Source organism: Lonchura striata, chromosome 1, assembly GCF_050655825.1.
Source record: "Lonchura striata isolate lonStrDom1 chromosome 1, ASM5065582v1, whole genome shotgun sequence".
Classification (NCBI taxonomy): Eukaryota; Metazoa; Chordata; class Aves; order Passeriformes; family Estrildidae; genus Lonchura; species Lonchura striata.
Genome location: NC_140703.1, coordinates 92,452,310 through 92,470,065, shown reverse-complemented (window position 1 = coordinate 92,470,065; position 17,756 = coordinate 92,452,310).

Sequence of the window (17,756 nt, the reverse complement as noted above, 5' to 3'; positions counted from 1 at the left end):
GGAATGTAGATTTTATGTGGAGGCAGACAAGGAAGAAGGAATTCCTTTCCAGCTGAATTACACCTAGACAAGCTGTTTTAAATATGGGTTTAGGATATGAAGGTGTTAGTGTTAAATTAGTAATAAAAAAAGTCTCCAAGTGTAATCTCCAAAGAGGTTCAGATTGGTTTGACTGAAGCTTGTGTTTTTATCTTTGTTGTCTTTCAAGAGGATTTCTGTAAGGAAGGGCAAAGATACTCAAAGCTCTGCACTCAGGTGACTTCGTAGTGCTGTTCGTTAAGTGAAGGATTTGCCTTCCTACCACATCTATGTGAACAATTCAAGTGCATTGTGTGACTTATACTATGCATGCTGGGTGGCTGCAGTTCCGTGTAGAAATGGTGGTGTTATTTAAAAGCCAGTAAAAGTGACTCACTCAGAACAGCACAGAATTACACAGTCATTCTTTACTTCCCAGGTGTTAGAAAATATTATTTCTTGCAATGGCAAATATTTAATAATGAAGGTCAGCATAGTGAAATAATTTCCTGACTTTGGAGCATGTCTTCATTACATTTGGGTGTAATACTCACAGTATTAACTTTCAGGTTCTCTAACTTTTTAAAGGCTGTTACATTAATAGATCATATATACGACTGAAAAAACACTTCTATATGAACTTTTAGGCACTTCTTTTTTATCATCCCTGTCCTTGGAGAGGAACCTCTTCTGTGTACTCGTGGAAGGACACTGGTTTCCATCCTTTTTGTGAAGAATGCTCCAGGGAAAGTACAAAAGAGAAACAATAAACATCAGAGGATGTTGTTATAGAAAGATGTTAGCTGTGGCCATATGTGCAATACAAACTTACCTTCATTTTTTTATGGCAAAAAGTTGTTGTATGGAATGCTCAGTCATGTTTTTAAAGTGCATTTTCACAAGCTTTCATTCAATCAAACTAAAAGTAGTCTTCTGCAGACAACTTGGAGGTGTTTGTCAGAAAAGGCCATTTTTGTCTCAGATTACAAGTTCATTTCATTTGATATTTGGGGAGAGATTCTTGCAAGAATTACTAGTTTCAGTAATATTTTATCTTCAGCATAGCTAAGAGTGTCTAAGTAGCTGTCTTGGTATATCAGTATGTTGCTTATCTCTAGATCAGAGAAATATGGAATGTAACTACTAGAATATGAACACATATAACATTATTGGTACTGTTTAGTTTTTCATTAATGAGTAGATTAATTGTGTAAAAGTACCCCTGAAGACCATTTAGGATTCAGTGTTTTAAAATAAGAATTCTGTACTTCACAATTGTCTATTCCGAGAAAGATTCTATAAAAGAAGTATTAAATTTTAGTATTAAAATTTAGTGGAAGTCACGTCAAAGGAATTCTTGCTAATTTGTATTGTCTGGCATACTTGATCAGGTATTTCTTCTGAGCTGTACAATCAAAAGTGTAGGCTTGCTTTCTTACTTGTTTGGGCAGAAGGGACAGTGAGTTCTTATGGGCTTATGGTAACTCTAAAACTGCACCCTCAGTCACAGACATGCTGGCTGAGTTGCTTATCAATGATGTCCTGACAACTCAGTTGCACTATTTGCTCACATCTGCCTCTTATCTGTCAGTTGTCTGCTGGGTTGGTTTTTTTTTTCACTGCCTCTCTACCTTTTTACTCAGTTTTACTGAATGCTCAGGCAAGATTTTTCTTACACCCCGTGAAAGTGTGCCCAAGTCACAAGTGCTAACCCCCAACAAAATGGATAAACTGTGTTTGTTTATACTTAGTGTTTCATTAGCTGAGCTAAGCCTTGGTGCTGTAGTTGAGACTTGTTGTTCTGTTGAAGCTGCAGGGTAGCCCTCATGGTACCTAGACACTCCATGACTGCAGCAGAGATTTGTGCAGGTATCAAAACCAGATGTTCCGATTCCCTGTCTCAAATGCTTGTACTAATATTGACTCATCAAAGTGTACAACCTTCTGAAACCCAAAACCTCAAACTCCCAAAGTTTAAGTGAAACTCAGTGCAAAAGCAGGCATTTATTCCCAGAGGCTTCCTCCAGTGCTGCAAGAGAAAAAATTAAAAACAGTTGTTCTGCTCTTTGTACACTCGGTGTTTCATTTTATTCCTTATTCTTCCTCCATGCACAGGCTTAAAACTTGAAACATGTTGGTGAAAAACGACTTTCAAATACCTCCCAAACCTCCTACATTTTAAAAGTTAAAATAAAAATAAAAATAAATTCTTTAAACCCAATGGGGAAAATGAAATGCTTGCATTAAGAAAAAGGTACCTAACACAGGTATATGTCATCCTGACTTTGCAGAAGACTGGAAGTTTTATCAGTTACAGCATCCATGCTATGTACTTCTAGTTAGCAGTGGTCAGATGTTCACAGGCACAAGAGGGTGAAGTTTCTGGCAGCTTCTCACAGAAGACCCTCCCTCTCCCCATAGCCCCCTAGCCCTCTGCTACCCAAATCTGGCCATGCAAAGCCAGTACTTACTGCTGCATTAGTGGAAAAAATCTGAGCAAAGGACTGTAACTAAGTGGGGTGGGTGGATCAGTGGCTGCAGGCAACTGAAGTCTGAAGTATCCAGTGCCACCTTTGTCTTTTTTTCACCAGTAAGGTCTCCCATGCCTCTTTGTTTAGTCAAAGGGTGGAAGCAGTGGGAGAACTACCATCAGAGAGGGTCAAGTCAGGAGTGACTCATGTACATCCCTGGCACCCTAGGGGTGGTGTCCAGGGTGCTGTGAGAACTGACCGATGCCCATGGCTATTGTACGTGATCTTTGATGGAGTTTGGGAAAAGGTCCCTGTCATTGGAGAGGAACAAATACTTCACTCATGTTCAAAAAAGTACAGAAAGATGGTCCAGATTTTCCTGCTGGCAAATATTTGATTTCTATAATTCTGATAAAAAATGATGAAAACATATTAAAGGTGAATACTTTGGTTATCATTGGTGTTCTATAAACATTAATACTTATGCTGACTCTAAGGACAGAATCTTTCTGAAAATTAAAGGAAAGCAGAGGGATGTGCATTGAAGAAATCCTAAAACTACTTCTGTTTTCTCTCATTCTGCAGTTTCCAAATATGTAACATTATAAGGACTCATCAATGCAGTTGCTACAGACCTGAATTGGCTCAGTGATACCCCATGCTGTTTTATTGTGGAGAGGAGGAGAGCTGGTAATGACCAAATGAAGAGTTTGGAGAAAATCAACTCTGCAGTTGAAATGATGTCTCAGCATGTCATTAACACATATTGGTAGAGCAACCTCACAGATGGGACAGAAGCTTTTTACATGAGGACCATATGTGCACTAAAGAGATAATGTAATGACCTTTCTGCTGTGGCATTGGCTTTAGGGGTTACTGCTCTCAGCTGCCTGACTCCTTTTGTCTGTGCTCTGTTCCTTAGCCCTTTTTTTGTTGAACTGTTCACCTGTGTGATTTCTAAAGCAGAAATTAGTCTCTTAAAGTGTCTTGACTATAATTTTTTTTTTTTTCAAAACTAGAATGATTTCTGACTGACTACATTTATGGTTAAACAAAGCATCCCACTATGATGCAAATGGGGTGTTAACATCCAAAAGAGGCAAAAAAGTCACCTGGGGGTGAATGGTAAGTAATAATAACATATTTCTTAGCAAAAGAGCATGCACATAGTAGGGAAAATTTCTTCACCAAGAGGAGTGCCAGGCCAGACAGGCTAGAGTAGGGAGCTCAGGGAGGCACCATCCTGGAGGTGTTTGAAAGACACTTAAATGTGGCACTTGGGGATGTGGTTTAGTGGTGGAGTTTGCAGTGCTACATTAACAGTTGGACTTGATGAACTAACATACCTTTCCAACCTAAAGAGTCCTATGATTCTGTGATTCTACATGTTGCCTATGTGGACCAAAGTATTCCTATTTGAATGAGTCCTTCACTACGTCACTTTAGGTTCCTTCCAAGGCCCTGCCACTGAGCACTCTGGGACTTGTATCAGCTGAGCCACAAACCTCCCTGTTAAATGAAATGTTTTTTACCTCACTGTGAGGCAAATCAATGTGTATTAGAATGTCAGATGGTTTTCTTAAAGTATTTTGCTGCATAAATCAGTTATTTATGTGGTAATTATACCAAATTATCTATGAAATATTGTTTTCTTCTAGTTTCCAGATGCTGTTCTGCTCTGTACCCAGCCTATTGTTCATTAAGACTCTTCCTCTGGGCTCTGAAGCAAGTGTTTTTGTCTTAAAGTCAGCATTAAAATTAACGGACAGTATGAAATATTAATTTTGCCTAAAAAATATAATTGCTATGCCTAAAGGCAGGTTGGAGTTGACACAAACCCTTAAACAAACTAAATGTTCCTGATATGCATATGAGAGAAATACACATTGGACAGAAAGGGGTATGTGTGTGCAAATACAGCATGGCTTTTGCTACTATCACTTGTTCACATGTAAGAGACTGTTTTGTTACAGCTTTTTCTCATATCTAACTTCCCAAAGATTTCACAACTAAAATAATTTTCAGAACTGGAAACTGAACAGACTTTACCCCCTTTGGGCTGCGCTTATCTCCAGGGTGTTCACAGTGACTACAAGAGTGCAAAGTGTCAGAAAATATTAGTGTGGAAATTCTCACTGATGTGTTAAAGATTTGGTGTATATTTTAATCTACACAGGAGGAGTTATGGCTTCTCATTGAATTGTAATATGTGGACTTCTATAATTAATTTTCAACTAATTCAGTATGGATGCTATCATATTTTAAATTATACTATCTTCTGACGTTGCTGTTTGTACACTGCTAGATCATGTAATTATTTTTTTAGTCTCCCTGTTATCCCATTCTTTTAATTTGCTGTGGAATCAGCAGCACATTTTTTGATTAGGCAGTACTTCTGTTATAGCTGCAAAGAAATATGCCTGAGGATTGACTGTATCAGCTATTTTTTATTTTTTGGTCCCTTGCCCAGAGAAGTTGTAGATGCCCCATCCCTGGAAGTGTTCAAGGCCAGCTGTCTAGTGGAAGGTGTCCCTGCCCACGGCAGAAGGGTTGTAACTAGAGGACTTTTAAGGCCCCTTCCAACCCAAACCATTCAGTGGTTGTACGATTCTGTGCTACATCAAGAGCACAGAAGTTTTATTGTTCTCTGCCTCCCGGAGCCCAGTTTCGGTAAAGTTGTCATTAGAGGGAGCTACAGAGCAATTTATGAGCAGATCAGCTTTAAACATGCTAAATACACACACACAGTATTAACAATAATAAAACACCAACGATTGGTTCAGAAATGGCTGTGGGCTTTTTTTTTTTTTTTTGTTCTGATGAATTAATTTTGGTCCTCCTGTGACTGATTTCCTCGCCACTGTATCCCGAGTCTTTTGTTTCCAAGCACTTGTTTGTTTTCTTTGACACCCCTCCTTGCTGTGCAGTATTCCCACTCCCTCAGCATATGCATTATTTACAAAGGTGCTCAAAACATTGATGTAATCACCAAAAAAATGACCTCTCTTTTGTTCTTTAGGCCACTGCTCATCCCGGTAGGAAAAAGCTCTAAGGGAGTTTCAGAGGAGTTCTGCCCTTGCCATGGAGGTGTTGGAGCGCTGGGCTGTGCTCGAGCCCCGGTGCCAGCCTGCTGTGCCCCGGGCCGTGCTGGGCACAAGCTCTGCAAGTGCACGCAGGATTTCAGTGCAGTCCTCAGCAGCTGGTGCACACGAGTGAGACACAGCCTGGGCCTGACAAGGGCGTTTAAAAATCTCTGACCTGTTGACTGCCAGAAGATGAGGGGATGAAGCAGGGCCACGAGCACTCCCCTCAAGTCTTGCTCACAGCAGTTGCAGCTCCCACTGCTTTTGTAGAAGAAGACTCCAGCAGAGTTTCTCACCCAAGGTTTGCACTGAGAAGGATGCACAGAAATCACACAGTGATTCAGAGTCACACAGAAATGCACTGGGGGGAACTAGTGAGACGGAAAAGAGAAGAAATGTGAGAAACCACATTTAGATCCAGGTTAAACTGGCCCAGGTTAGGGCAGAGACAGGACAATCTCCAAGTAAGAAATATGAACATATGAATCCAGGGGTCGCTGGTGGTGTCATAGGAAGTCTGCCTGCAAAGCAGTGGTAGCACTGGCTTGGTTTAGTATGTTTCCACTTCCACTGACAGCACTTACTTGTTATTGATGCACAGCAAGATAGTGACTGTCTTGCTTCCCCCATGTTGATGATATTTATTCTTTATACCTTATATATTAAATTAGATATAAAGAAGTTCTTTACTGTGCAGGTGGCAAGGCACTGGAACAGGTTGCCTAGAAAATTTGTGGATGCTCCATCCCTGGATTTTTGGGTGGATCTTTGAGCAACCTGGTCTAGCGGAGGGTGTCTATGGCAGGGGGCATGAGATCATCCTTGAGGTCCTTTCCAAACCACTTTATGCTTCCCTGTTTCATCTGTGTTTTGAGATGTTGCTTTCACATGCAGCCTGCCCATCTGCAGTCATATTTCCCCTTGAAATCCAAGGGAATTTTGCCTGAGTAAGGCTATGCACAACTTGTCTTACAGAGGCAAAAGCAGTTTGCAGATACAAAATAAATATAAGGCCTGAAATGTCTGTCCTTCACAATTTTGCATTGACTTGCTGTGGTCTGGGCCATCTCCAGTATTTTTTCCTCTCTGCTCTCATTACTCCAGGCAATAATTAAACTGACTAAGTGAAATTATGAACTTAGCCTTGACATGGTCAAAATGTTGTTGAAATGGGGAAAAATACAAACATACTATCTTGGCCATGGGAGCCTTCCTGCTTCATTTATAGTAAAAAAACCAAAACCAAACCAAAACAAAAACCAGAAATCCTTAATTCCCTCAATTTCATAGTCAATTTCAGACTTCTTTGGCGCACATCCACTCTACTCTTAGGTGTTGCAAAAAGCATCAGAGACAAAAAAGTCAGAAGACTTCTATAATTTGATCTTTCCATCCTGTCAGTGATTTTTTTTTTTTTTAAGTTTTAACTTCCTACTAAAGAAACAGAAGTAAAGTTGCAGTGATGTCTTAATAGTATTGAAATGATCAGGAATGGTCACATCACTTAGAAGCAAATGCCTCTTTTGAGTAATAGTCTCCTGCTGCAAGATGAACTGACAAAATAAGATAAATGGTCTTAGGCAGGATTGTTGGCATAGGCTTCATTGTGGTTTTGAAGCAGCAAGGAAAGATTCAAATACCTGTGTGTTTACAACAGAATCAGAGCTATTTATCTAAACTGGTTTATGTCAGCACATTTATGTGCGAACAGCTGAAGTGAAGATTCCAGTTCTGCTGATAAATAACAGAAAATTAACCCACCACCCCTGGCTTCTGCAGCATAGTTCACATTGCTTTGCAGCAGCTGCAGGATGGGTTTTTTACATTTTGTATAAACAAACAGATATGATCCCAGCACAGGGCAGGGCTCCTGCCAGGCTGTGGTGCAGCATCTCCACGACCTCCTGGCCAAGAGAAAGCAGCACTGGAGCCTTTGATGGCTGTTGGCCTGGGCTGTGTCCTAGCCAGATTTCTTAAAACAGGCTATTTTATTGTTTGGCTGTGAACTCATTGCTGATTAGATAGAAGTGGGTTTGTTTAATTAAAACAAGAAAAACAGAAAAAAAGAAAAAAAGGCCAACAAATTGAGTTAAAACTATGCAGTTAATGGCAGAAAATGCCAAAGTTAATTATGGTTACCATCTGTTTCATCAAAACCTTTATTTGCTTTGGATACCTCTATTTTCATGTCAGGACTGGTTTTAACATCTTTCTCAAATTTATTCCAGTGACGAGGCACTTTAAAATTAAATTACCTTATTCTCCATAACCCTGAGCAGAGTGTTGATGTCTGCAGTGACCTTGTGGTGCTATTTCTTGTAAAGAAAATATTACTGTGGCTTTAATCACTGCAAGCTTAGCTCTGCAAGAAAGCTTGCATGGCTTTTTCCAGGGATTTATTAAAGGAGATATGTGTGTTTCTGTGGGAGGTTTATTCCAAACATTAATGGCGTTCTTTTCCCCAGTATCTTCTTTCCACTACCTGACCATGATTTAATTTCTGATAAATCAATTCTCAGAAAACCCATGAAGAATTAATCTCTCCCCATGGCAGTTCTGCACACACCTCGTTGCTAAGAACCATGTCACAATATACAAGTCAGCTACCTTGAGAGTCTTGCAATACACTTGTAAGGCAGAGTCTGGAGGAGCTGAGGGAGTGGACATTGCATGAGCTTCTCCCCTGTGAACTTGATTGCAACACGAGCCTGCAACATTGATAGGAGGCTCCTGCTGTATTGCTGGGCTGCCTGCAGTCCCGAGGGGATGCTAGCATGTGCACCACTTCTTGACTGGTTTCCAGGAGGCTTGTGAGGTATTCAAAATCAATGTTAGGTATTACTATTAGCAAATAGAAGAAGCCAGACTATTGCTTAGGTGATAGAAGAAAGGTGCCTGTGAAGAAAGAAAAATAGCAAAGTACAATAACTTCTTTTAACAGCACATGTCTTATTATATACATATTCCCCAAAATATTAATTTCTCTGGCAAAGGTATCACTGACCAAACATTTGTCATTTCTAAGGCTCAAAGGAACACATGGAGTCATGTGTACTAAATCCTATGAATTCAAGGAAAATTCAATGGATACTTAATCTGCTTCTAGAAAGAAAAATTCTTTACCCTGCCTCCTTCAAAGAGAAAAAAAATCATCCTTTATTATTCTTAGTGAGAGGACTGTGCTGCTGCTGCTACTCTACATAGTGAAATGACAATTCCTTGAAATCTTGCTCCTCTTGTGTCTTAAATAAATACTAACCTAAAGGGAGTGATAGAGAATTAGGCAATAAGATTAGAAAGAGAGATTGTTCCTGAATCAGTCCATTAGGATTAACTAGGCTTTGTTCCATGGCAACTTAGCTAAGAATAATCACGACTGCAAATAGTGCTGTTCCAGTTTCTTGGGTGGAGTGCAGAGTAAAATTGCTGGTCTCCAACTGCAATTGTTAATGTGTTTGGCGGTTCTTAAATGTCACTGTGGCTGTACTTCAGCAATTCAGTTAGAATTGGTTCTGCCATCACATGTGATGCATAAGGAATTCAAACTCCTGCAGGCAAGCTGAGTTCACAAGGTCCTTGTATTTTCCAGTTATTTCTGGTGGGACATGATTTCTGGCATTAACAGTTGAGGTTGACAGCATTGACTCTGCCAAGAGTTACTGGTTGTACATGAGGTACGAAGGGAGTATGTGAGAGATGTGGGGCAATCAGGCTGGCACATTAGTGGGTCCTGATGATAAACCACTTCTCAAGAATGTGGATCTCAGGTGGAGGAGAAATTCAAAACGCTTCTGTTCATCCATGCTGCAGGACACACATAGCCAAGCCCTGTTGTGGGAGCAGCTGAGCTGAACCCAAGGAAAGCCAGTGTCACCTGTGAGCAGTTTGATTACATTGATTGTGTCTAGGAAGAATCTTGAGAATTTTTTAAGAATTGTAAGTCTTTAATTGCTTGGTTTTATTTTTCTATGGTATAGTCCTCTACTTCACATTGCAACATATTTTTATTTTAAAAGCATCAGCCTGTCTCTTTCATGCTTGGAAACTATGGTTTCCAATAATACACCAATTTAAATTGGCATGAATCATTTCTACATATTTGATTATGGTGTCACAATCATTTAAACAAAGATGATGTGAGTGAATTTAATCACTTCACTGCAGGCAACACCAAACTTACTCAGGGTTCAGGTAGCATTTATTTGTGTACTCAAAACCACTGCAAGATACTCTAGTAGGAAAAATCCCACCATATTTATTGGCTCATGGTTTAAGATGTATTTCCAAACAGACACTCATTTCTCCTAAAACCAGCCAAGGCCCTGGAAGAAGGTGTGTTCAGGGACCTCCCTGCTTCACAAGTGCCTCTCTTTAAGGGTGCTTACTGTGGTAAATCTGTGTCTTTGGGGCACTCTCCAGCCTCTCCTGCCCACAACCATTACCAGGTCTGTTGATCCAAGAGTCTCAGCTCTTCTGGGTGCCTTGCAGCCTCTGTCTATGGCGAGTGTGGCTGATGCAAAGAGCAGATGACATCTCATTTACCTTTAATTGTCTGGCCTGAGCCTGCTGACCAGGTTCCTCCCCCAGCTGGTGGCATGTGCTGGGTACCACCAGAGAATGTCTCAGGGCTCTTGTGACACCTTGGGGATGGAGGAACTGCCTCCCACAGACTCTACTTCCCCTCCCCCAGCTGCAGACAGGACACAGGCATCCAGCCAAGACCTGACCCAAACGTGTAAGAAAGGAAGGGAGATAATTGACAGTCAAGTCATCCAAACACAAACTCACTGAAATAAAACACTGTTTATTCCTTTTAAGGGAAGTGAAGAGCAGAAGATGGGATGAAGAGAGTGAAGCCCATGCATACATTTCCCCATTAGGTTTTAGTTGGGCTGCTCTCATTCTTGAGTTCAAGGTCACCCTTTATTATGGGTGTTTCAGCCAGGTGGTGTTGACTATTCCCTTTACACACACACACACAGATGCACACACCTTCCACCTGGCACCTGGCTTCTTTGGTAGATCAGCACCTTTCAACTTCTGGTCTCCTCTTTTGTCCTAGCTCCAGATCTGGGTTTTCTCCAGCCAGGCACTCACCAGGGCATTCTCCATCTCACTGCTCTTTTGCAATAGGCTTATAGTATTGTCTGAACCCCACCTTCCCTTGCCATCATTGCCTTTCCCAATTTTCCCCCCTCCAATCACCTGCTTCTGATTTAATTCCTTACAACCAAGTGAATAATGGCAAACTCATAAAAATTACAGCATCTTTACAATATAATATTAATCCGTTACATTTATGACACAGTGCTCAAACACTTCATCATACAGTTTCATTGAAGGTAATTCTGGAGTCTGCTTACTTTTACAATAGACACAGAAAATGTACATATGATTTGTGCTTGTGGTTATGTACAGCCCTGTGTGCCTTCGGAAGAAAGCACCTACAAATCTTGTGGAGACATGACAGATAGACTTTCTGGGGTATATAATTTGGAATCTCATATGCAAGATTGCAGAAAGCCCATCCCACTGATGGCATGCTTCAGACTAGAGGAGATTATCCATGCAATGCATTGGGCACAGGCATGATTTACAACAAAGGACCCATCCCATCTGAGCCATGCCATGGGCAGTGTGGTTTGCTGAAGGAGTTGTGCACGTGTGGTCACGCTACTGGAATTCCCATCTGCCATCCAGTTTTCTTGTCCTGGTAGAAGCCTCGTTGTGTGCCATACTTTTGCCATGAGGAGGAGTAGGCATTGCTTACCAGCTGTGCTTTGATTCCACTTGTTGCCCCTACTCTGTGTCCTTGGGTATGCACACCTCTTAGGTTGTCTGCCAAATCACTCAGTTGAGGCTGAAATACTCTTCAAGATATTGGGTTAGGAAATATTTATGCAGGAACAACAAACAAGAAAATGTGGCCTCTGTGTTGTCCTTTAGCTTGGAGCTAAAATTAAGTTTGTCAGGAGGAGAGGGGAGCAGATGCTCTGCAGGCCAGTGCTGGTGCTCAGGCTCCAGGGCCAGCTGAAGCCGTGAGAGGACTGCGCCTCCAACACAGAGCCCTGGGCAGCTCACACGCACAGCACCAGGGTAAAGCTGCAGCGTGTGTGACAAGGTACCCCCCATGCCCTTCATCTGCCCTGAGCAGGAGGTAAATCAGTCCTTGTGCCACTTACCAAATGCATTTTTTGATCTTCAATTCCATCTAAAAAGATAAAAAAAATAGAGAAAAATAACACCCTCCCCTTCTCTGAATTACAATAATTTATTCAATGCTTTGTGCTTTTTTTGCCAAGTTCATAAAGAAAATCTCCTTTTTAATGCTTTGCAAGAAAATGCTGATCTGTTTTCCAGAACTGATTTAATCTGTATATATTGTTGTTTAATATCCTGTGGATGTTTGGCTAAATTTTAATAAAGCGGCCAGAGTGTGCCACCATGGGAATTCTAACAAAATCCTCCCAAGGAAAATAGTATTCATCCCAAGGGATGTGTCATAGGTCAAACAAAAGCTGTCACACCTCCTCCTTATTTCGAAATTACCCATCCTTTCAACTTTTATTTGCAATCAATATAAAAAAACCCTTTTTGTCAGCAATTTGTCTTTTTATTTATATGTTGGTGTGCTAACTAATTATTACAATTCCACACAGTGCTAATCTTACCATAATGGTATTTCTAGTACAACAACTTTCATCTGCTGACTTAACAAGCACAGTCTTGCCTTTTCTCAGCATGACCATGAGTCAAAAACGAGTCACTGGGAACTGAAGATCCTAGGGCTCGCCTGTACATGGTTTTTCCATAAGTGCAATTAGACAAGTTCAAGTCAAAGCAATGCATCCCCCAAGCATGGGAGAAACTGCATTCCTGTTAAAGTCAGCACAGCTTATCTGAACCAATTCAGTGTAACAAGCAGTCCATGTGAGAATTACTGCTCTGGAGTACATGGACTGGCTGTCCTGCTCTGGCTGAGAAAGTATCACAACATTTACCACTGTGCCAGCGTTCCCAGAACATTTTTTTCTGACAATATAAGTGTGACATTTTAGAAAGAGTTCTTACGACAAGAAAATGGGCATCATGCCATTCACCAAAAACATGAGATTTTACCCTCTGCCTCCCTTCATATCTGGGAATTAAGAGCCTGGACTCTGAGGCTACAATTGGTTATAGGGAGCAACATAACACATGGAACTTTTGTTAATCTCACACCAAATGACTGGGTGCAGGAAACATCCTCTGCCACTTACCTCAGGGCAGCAAACATTCTTCTGACACAGAAGGTCATGCAAGGGGCTCACCCTGCAGAAACTCACCACAGGACCAGTCTCAGGGTAGTTTGTCCTTTACCATATGTTGTACTGTGCATGACACATCTTCTGTATCATGGGAGTTTGTTCTTTGTTCCTTTTTCCTTTTTTTCTTTTCTTTCTTTTTTAAAAGCCTGACTACTATGTGCTGATGGTGCAGGTACACAATGTGTTTGCTTTGGCAGTGATAGCAGCTGAATAATTTCCCACTTCTTCCCCCAGCCCAGCTGTTCACCCTGTTCCTCTTGGTCGTGCTGACTGTTTGCATATGGGTAGGACAAACCAGGACAGAGAAATAACAATGTTAAAAAGTAACTTGCAACAAAAAATCCCCAACATTCACAGTTGCAAGGACACTGACTTGTGATTGAGACAGGAATGCACTGCAGAGGACAAGTAACTTCAAAATACATCATTAAAAAAGTATTTCATACAGTCTGCAAAAGAAGTAGGAAGCAGCTTGTGTTAGGGACAAGGATGTTAAAGCTACAAAACATGTGAAAAACAATTGTTGAAATACATAGACTAAACAACAAAGATGACATTTGGAATTACACAAGTGTGTTGCCATCTACTGTGAGCATACGTGTATTTCTTCAATCTGTCTAATCTAGTATAAACATAGAGCAGCAGGTAGATCTAAAAAAAGCCTCTTTGAAAACACCACAGATACCCATCTTGCCTTGGGGAGATGATAAGGAAGACAGCAAACCAGGTATGACAGCACCTGCAGGCATCATTTAATGTGTGGTTAGAAGGTATTCACATTCCACCGAAAGGAGGAGAGGAGAGGGAGAGGGAGAGGGAGAGGGAGAGGGAGAGGGAGAGGGAGAGGGAGAGGGAGAGGGAGAGGAGAGGAGAGGAGAGGAGAGGAGAGGAGAGGAGAGGAGAGGAGAGGAGAGGAGAGGAGAGGAGAGGAGAGGAGAGGAGAGGAGAGGAGAGGAGAGGAGAGGAGAGGAGAGGAGAGGAGAGGAGAGGAGAGGAGAGGAGAGGAGAGGAGAGGAGAGGAGAGGAGAGGAGAGGAGAGGAGAGGAGAGGAGAGGAGAGGAGAGGAGAGGAGAGGAGAGGAGAGGAGAGGGACCATGCAAGTTCAGCATAAAAGAAAAAGATATTGTCTTAAAGCTTCTTTTTTAGACGCTAAATTTATTGGAGCATATGGAATGTTTTTATTGCCTCTGACATATTCAAAAGCAAGTTTTCCTTCAAATTATTTTTTTTCTTTTTTTGTCTTATAGCAAGCTGTTATGATTAAAAAAATCCACCCGTTTCCAAACACACAACATTAAGGCAAAAAACTCCCTGCATGAATTCTGGTTTGTAGGAGTAACTGACTCAATTGACTCTCTTTTGGGATACTTCTAGAGCCTGTGGTTTGTAGAACTTCAGACTCACTGATTACACAATTTTTCTTGACTGGTAGTTGATGAACCTACATTGGTTTGTCCTTCCACCCTAAAGTGTTATTGGCATGTAGAGTGAGGTGTCAATATTTGATGTGTTTTGCAGTGAGGATAGGAATGAACCTGCCATTTGATTTTAATGGTGACTTTCTGGGCCCTGGTTTGCTCACAGATGACCTTGCTCAAGAAAGAGGAGAGAGATCTTCAGGTTCTGCAGATGAGAAAACTTCCTTCTGAGAGTAGAAACAACACTGCCTGATATGTGACCCTTGAATGTCTTTTCACTGTGATTTTAAATTTAGCTAACAGATACTTATTAAAACTTCTGCCATATTTTAAGTGTTGTTTGGATCTAATCAGTAACAACTTCCAAAATGTCCTCACTCTAAACAGGAGAGGATTTAACTTGTGTTTTTATCTCATGCTAAGAAAAGATTTCTGATCAGGATTAGTTGAGGAGACAGTATTTGCATTTGAATTATTTTTCTGCCTTAAATTTAAATTCTGCTATAATAACACTGTCTTTCAAAAAAAACTTTTCAGTGTAATTGTTCCTGACAATGCTGGAAATCCCATTAAATCTCCAGTGATCATATTTCATAGGTTGTAGGTGAAATTTCGAAGGAGTTCCTGAGATATTTTGGCTGTGCATAGTCAGAAATTGGAAAACTGTCCCTTCATTCCTTGGTTTTGATGCAGAACAGCTCCTACCTCAGTGGTACAGTGTTTGCTCCTGTCCATGGTGCTCTGGCAGGAACCTGCACCAGTGTTCTCTTCCCCTGCTGCTCTTCCCCCTCACTGCCACACTGCTCAGATCCTCTTCTACCTGCAGAGCTGGGCTTTGGTACCCAACATGCTGCTCCCTTATAATGCTCTCAGTTCAATCTATCTTGGCAACTTTTGTCTGGGGCCTCGAGGGAAATACTTTAAAACCCAACAAAGAACAGATTTCAGCTGTTGACCTCAGCAGTTCTTGCAGCTACATCATTTCCCTCGTGCTTGCTGTCTGCTAACCAGAGAGGACGCAAGTTGGCTGGCCTTTGGCCAGGGAGCTGGTTGCTCTGCACATTTCTGCAACCACGCCAGTCCATTGCCACAAGCACCACAGGGAGTTGTAAAAAAAACCCAAAGATGTGTTACAGATGCCTCAGTCTTTGCAACTGTATATGAAAGAGGAGCCAACAGCCTGTCGCTGCTTTGGGGACTTACAGTACTGGGATATGAACAAGACCATTTTCTTGTATTGATTTCTGCACAGGCATTGTTGGAAACAGTGCTAAAACAGCACTTTTTTTAAAAATTTCAGATCAAGCCCATATTCCTGGGAGTGCCCCATTCTTCCCTCATCATGCAGGTTGGCACTTATGTGAACTGATGGTCACAGAGAGTGAAAATTTAGGTAGAGTGAGATACCAGCTTACCCAGGCAGGAGACATACTCCCCTGGCCATGTGAATGATGGGTATTTTTGTGGATCCTGTTCTCTTCTTGTATGCTTACTCACACAGTAAACAATGTATTTATTAATATTTCAACCACATATATACTGACAACTTTCTTTCACATTGCATCTCCCCAGTAGATTTTAGATAGATCTTTACATTTAATTCCAGCTATTGCAACACAATTAATACTAATTGTTGCCTTGTTGCTTTTGAGGATTTGGGGGTTAGTTTGGGTGCTTTTTCCTTGTTCTGTTTTGTTTTGTTTTTGTATTGGGACAAGCACTTGTATCTCTTCAGTTATTAAATCAGGCTCCTTCCCCACTGCAGTGGTAGGCACTGGAATCACTGGGGATTTGTCACTGCTGTTAGACAGGAGTGTATCAAGGGGATGTCATCTCTGCAAGGTGCCTGATTCTCTTCTAGCCATCACTGCCAAGGTCACCACTGGGGCAGTCAGACCAGCTCCTGCTGCAGAGAAGGCAGAAACAGGTAAGGGAGCACACCCAGGCATGCTGTACATGAGGCTGACATAAGTTACATAAGGCTGTAACTTAAAACTGCCAAAGCAAATGGTACTTAGACCCTTTGAAAATTTTATCACCGATTTCTAGTCCAATGTTGGATACTGGGCCAAAATCTGAGTTTGCTTGGATTTTTTGGGGGCATTGTTCAGTATAACCCATGACAAGCCTTATGGAAAGGGTTTATTCTCAAATTCCTTCTGGGACTGAATGTATAGAAGAGAAAGGCTTCTTAAAAAAAAAAAAAAAAAACCAACGAAAAAACAAAAAGCATTGGAATTGTCTGCCTGGAGAGGTGGTGGAGTCGCCCTCCCTGGATGTGTTTAAAAAAAACTGGATGTGGCACTCAGTGCCATGGTTTAGTTGAGGTGTCAGGGCATGGGTTGGACTCAATGATCTTGAAGGTCTCTTCCAACCTTGTGATTCTGTGATTCTGTGATTCCTAGTCTCAGCTCCTCTGTCTAGCCCCAGAACAGTCAAGAGAATAGAGAAAATGCATTTAAAGAGGAGGGCCTATGCAACTCCAAACTTGACCATGTTTCCAGAAAATAAATGTAGAAGTTGTTACCTTGTCTCTACTGAGCATACGTAACTCATTTTTTTCTCACATTTGTAACCTGGTGTAATGGTTTGACACTTCTTTTTCCGTGTCAAACTACGACACTTGGAAACAGGAAAAAGCACATTTCATGCCAAGCTGCAATTTTTTTCCTCCCAAGGATGGTGATATTGCAACCTTTACATAATTTTTTATGTGAAAAACCCCACTTTGGTGTTATTCTGCAGTGCCTTATCTCCCTCAGCTGACTTGGAAAAAAACAAGCTTCCCCCTGCCCAAAGCCCTTGATTAAATCAAAGTCGGAAAATGGAAAATTTCAGACCATATGTTCAAAGATATAAACAATTGAAACCAAGATATTTTTCTAGCCAGAACTATCAACCATATCTACAATGATTAGTTCTAGTTATGTTTCTTTAAACCATGTTCCTTTTTATCCCCATACAAATACATCTGTGATCTAGAGCTCCAAATACCCTGGAAAAAGCAAAACAAACAAACACAAAAATCCTCTTCCTGAGAAGATGAACAGAAAAAAAAAATAGAATTTGAGTCAGAAACAAGGATACTGTTCACAGAAAAAAAAAAAAAAAAGCCATAGCTGCATCTACTTAGAGAAATGTCTTACACTCAGATGGCACGTGGGTTTGTTGCCACCCTTGGTGGCAAATTACTTTCATCCCCCATCCATAGCTCTGTGACATGACCATCCACAGTTTTATCATGGTTTCAGATGAGTTAACAGCACACAGTCTCAAAACTTTCCTAAGGGGAGAAAAAAAGTAATATTTTTAATCTCTTGCATTTTTTACATTTTTGACATATTTGTGGCTATTTCTGCATAGCAGGTAACCTGCAGAGGAGTATGGACATTTAAATGTTTCTGTGACTACCTACTCAGCAGCTTCACCTTCAGCAGACAGCAAACCTCAAAACCCATT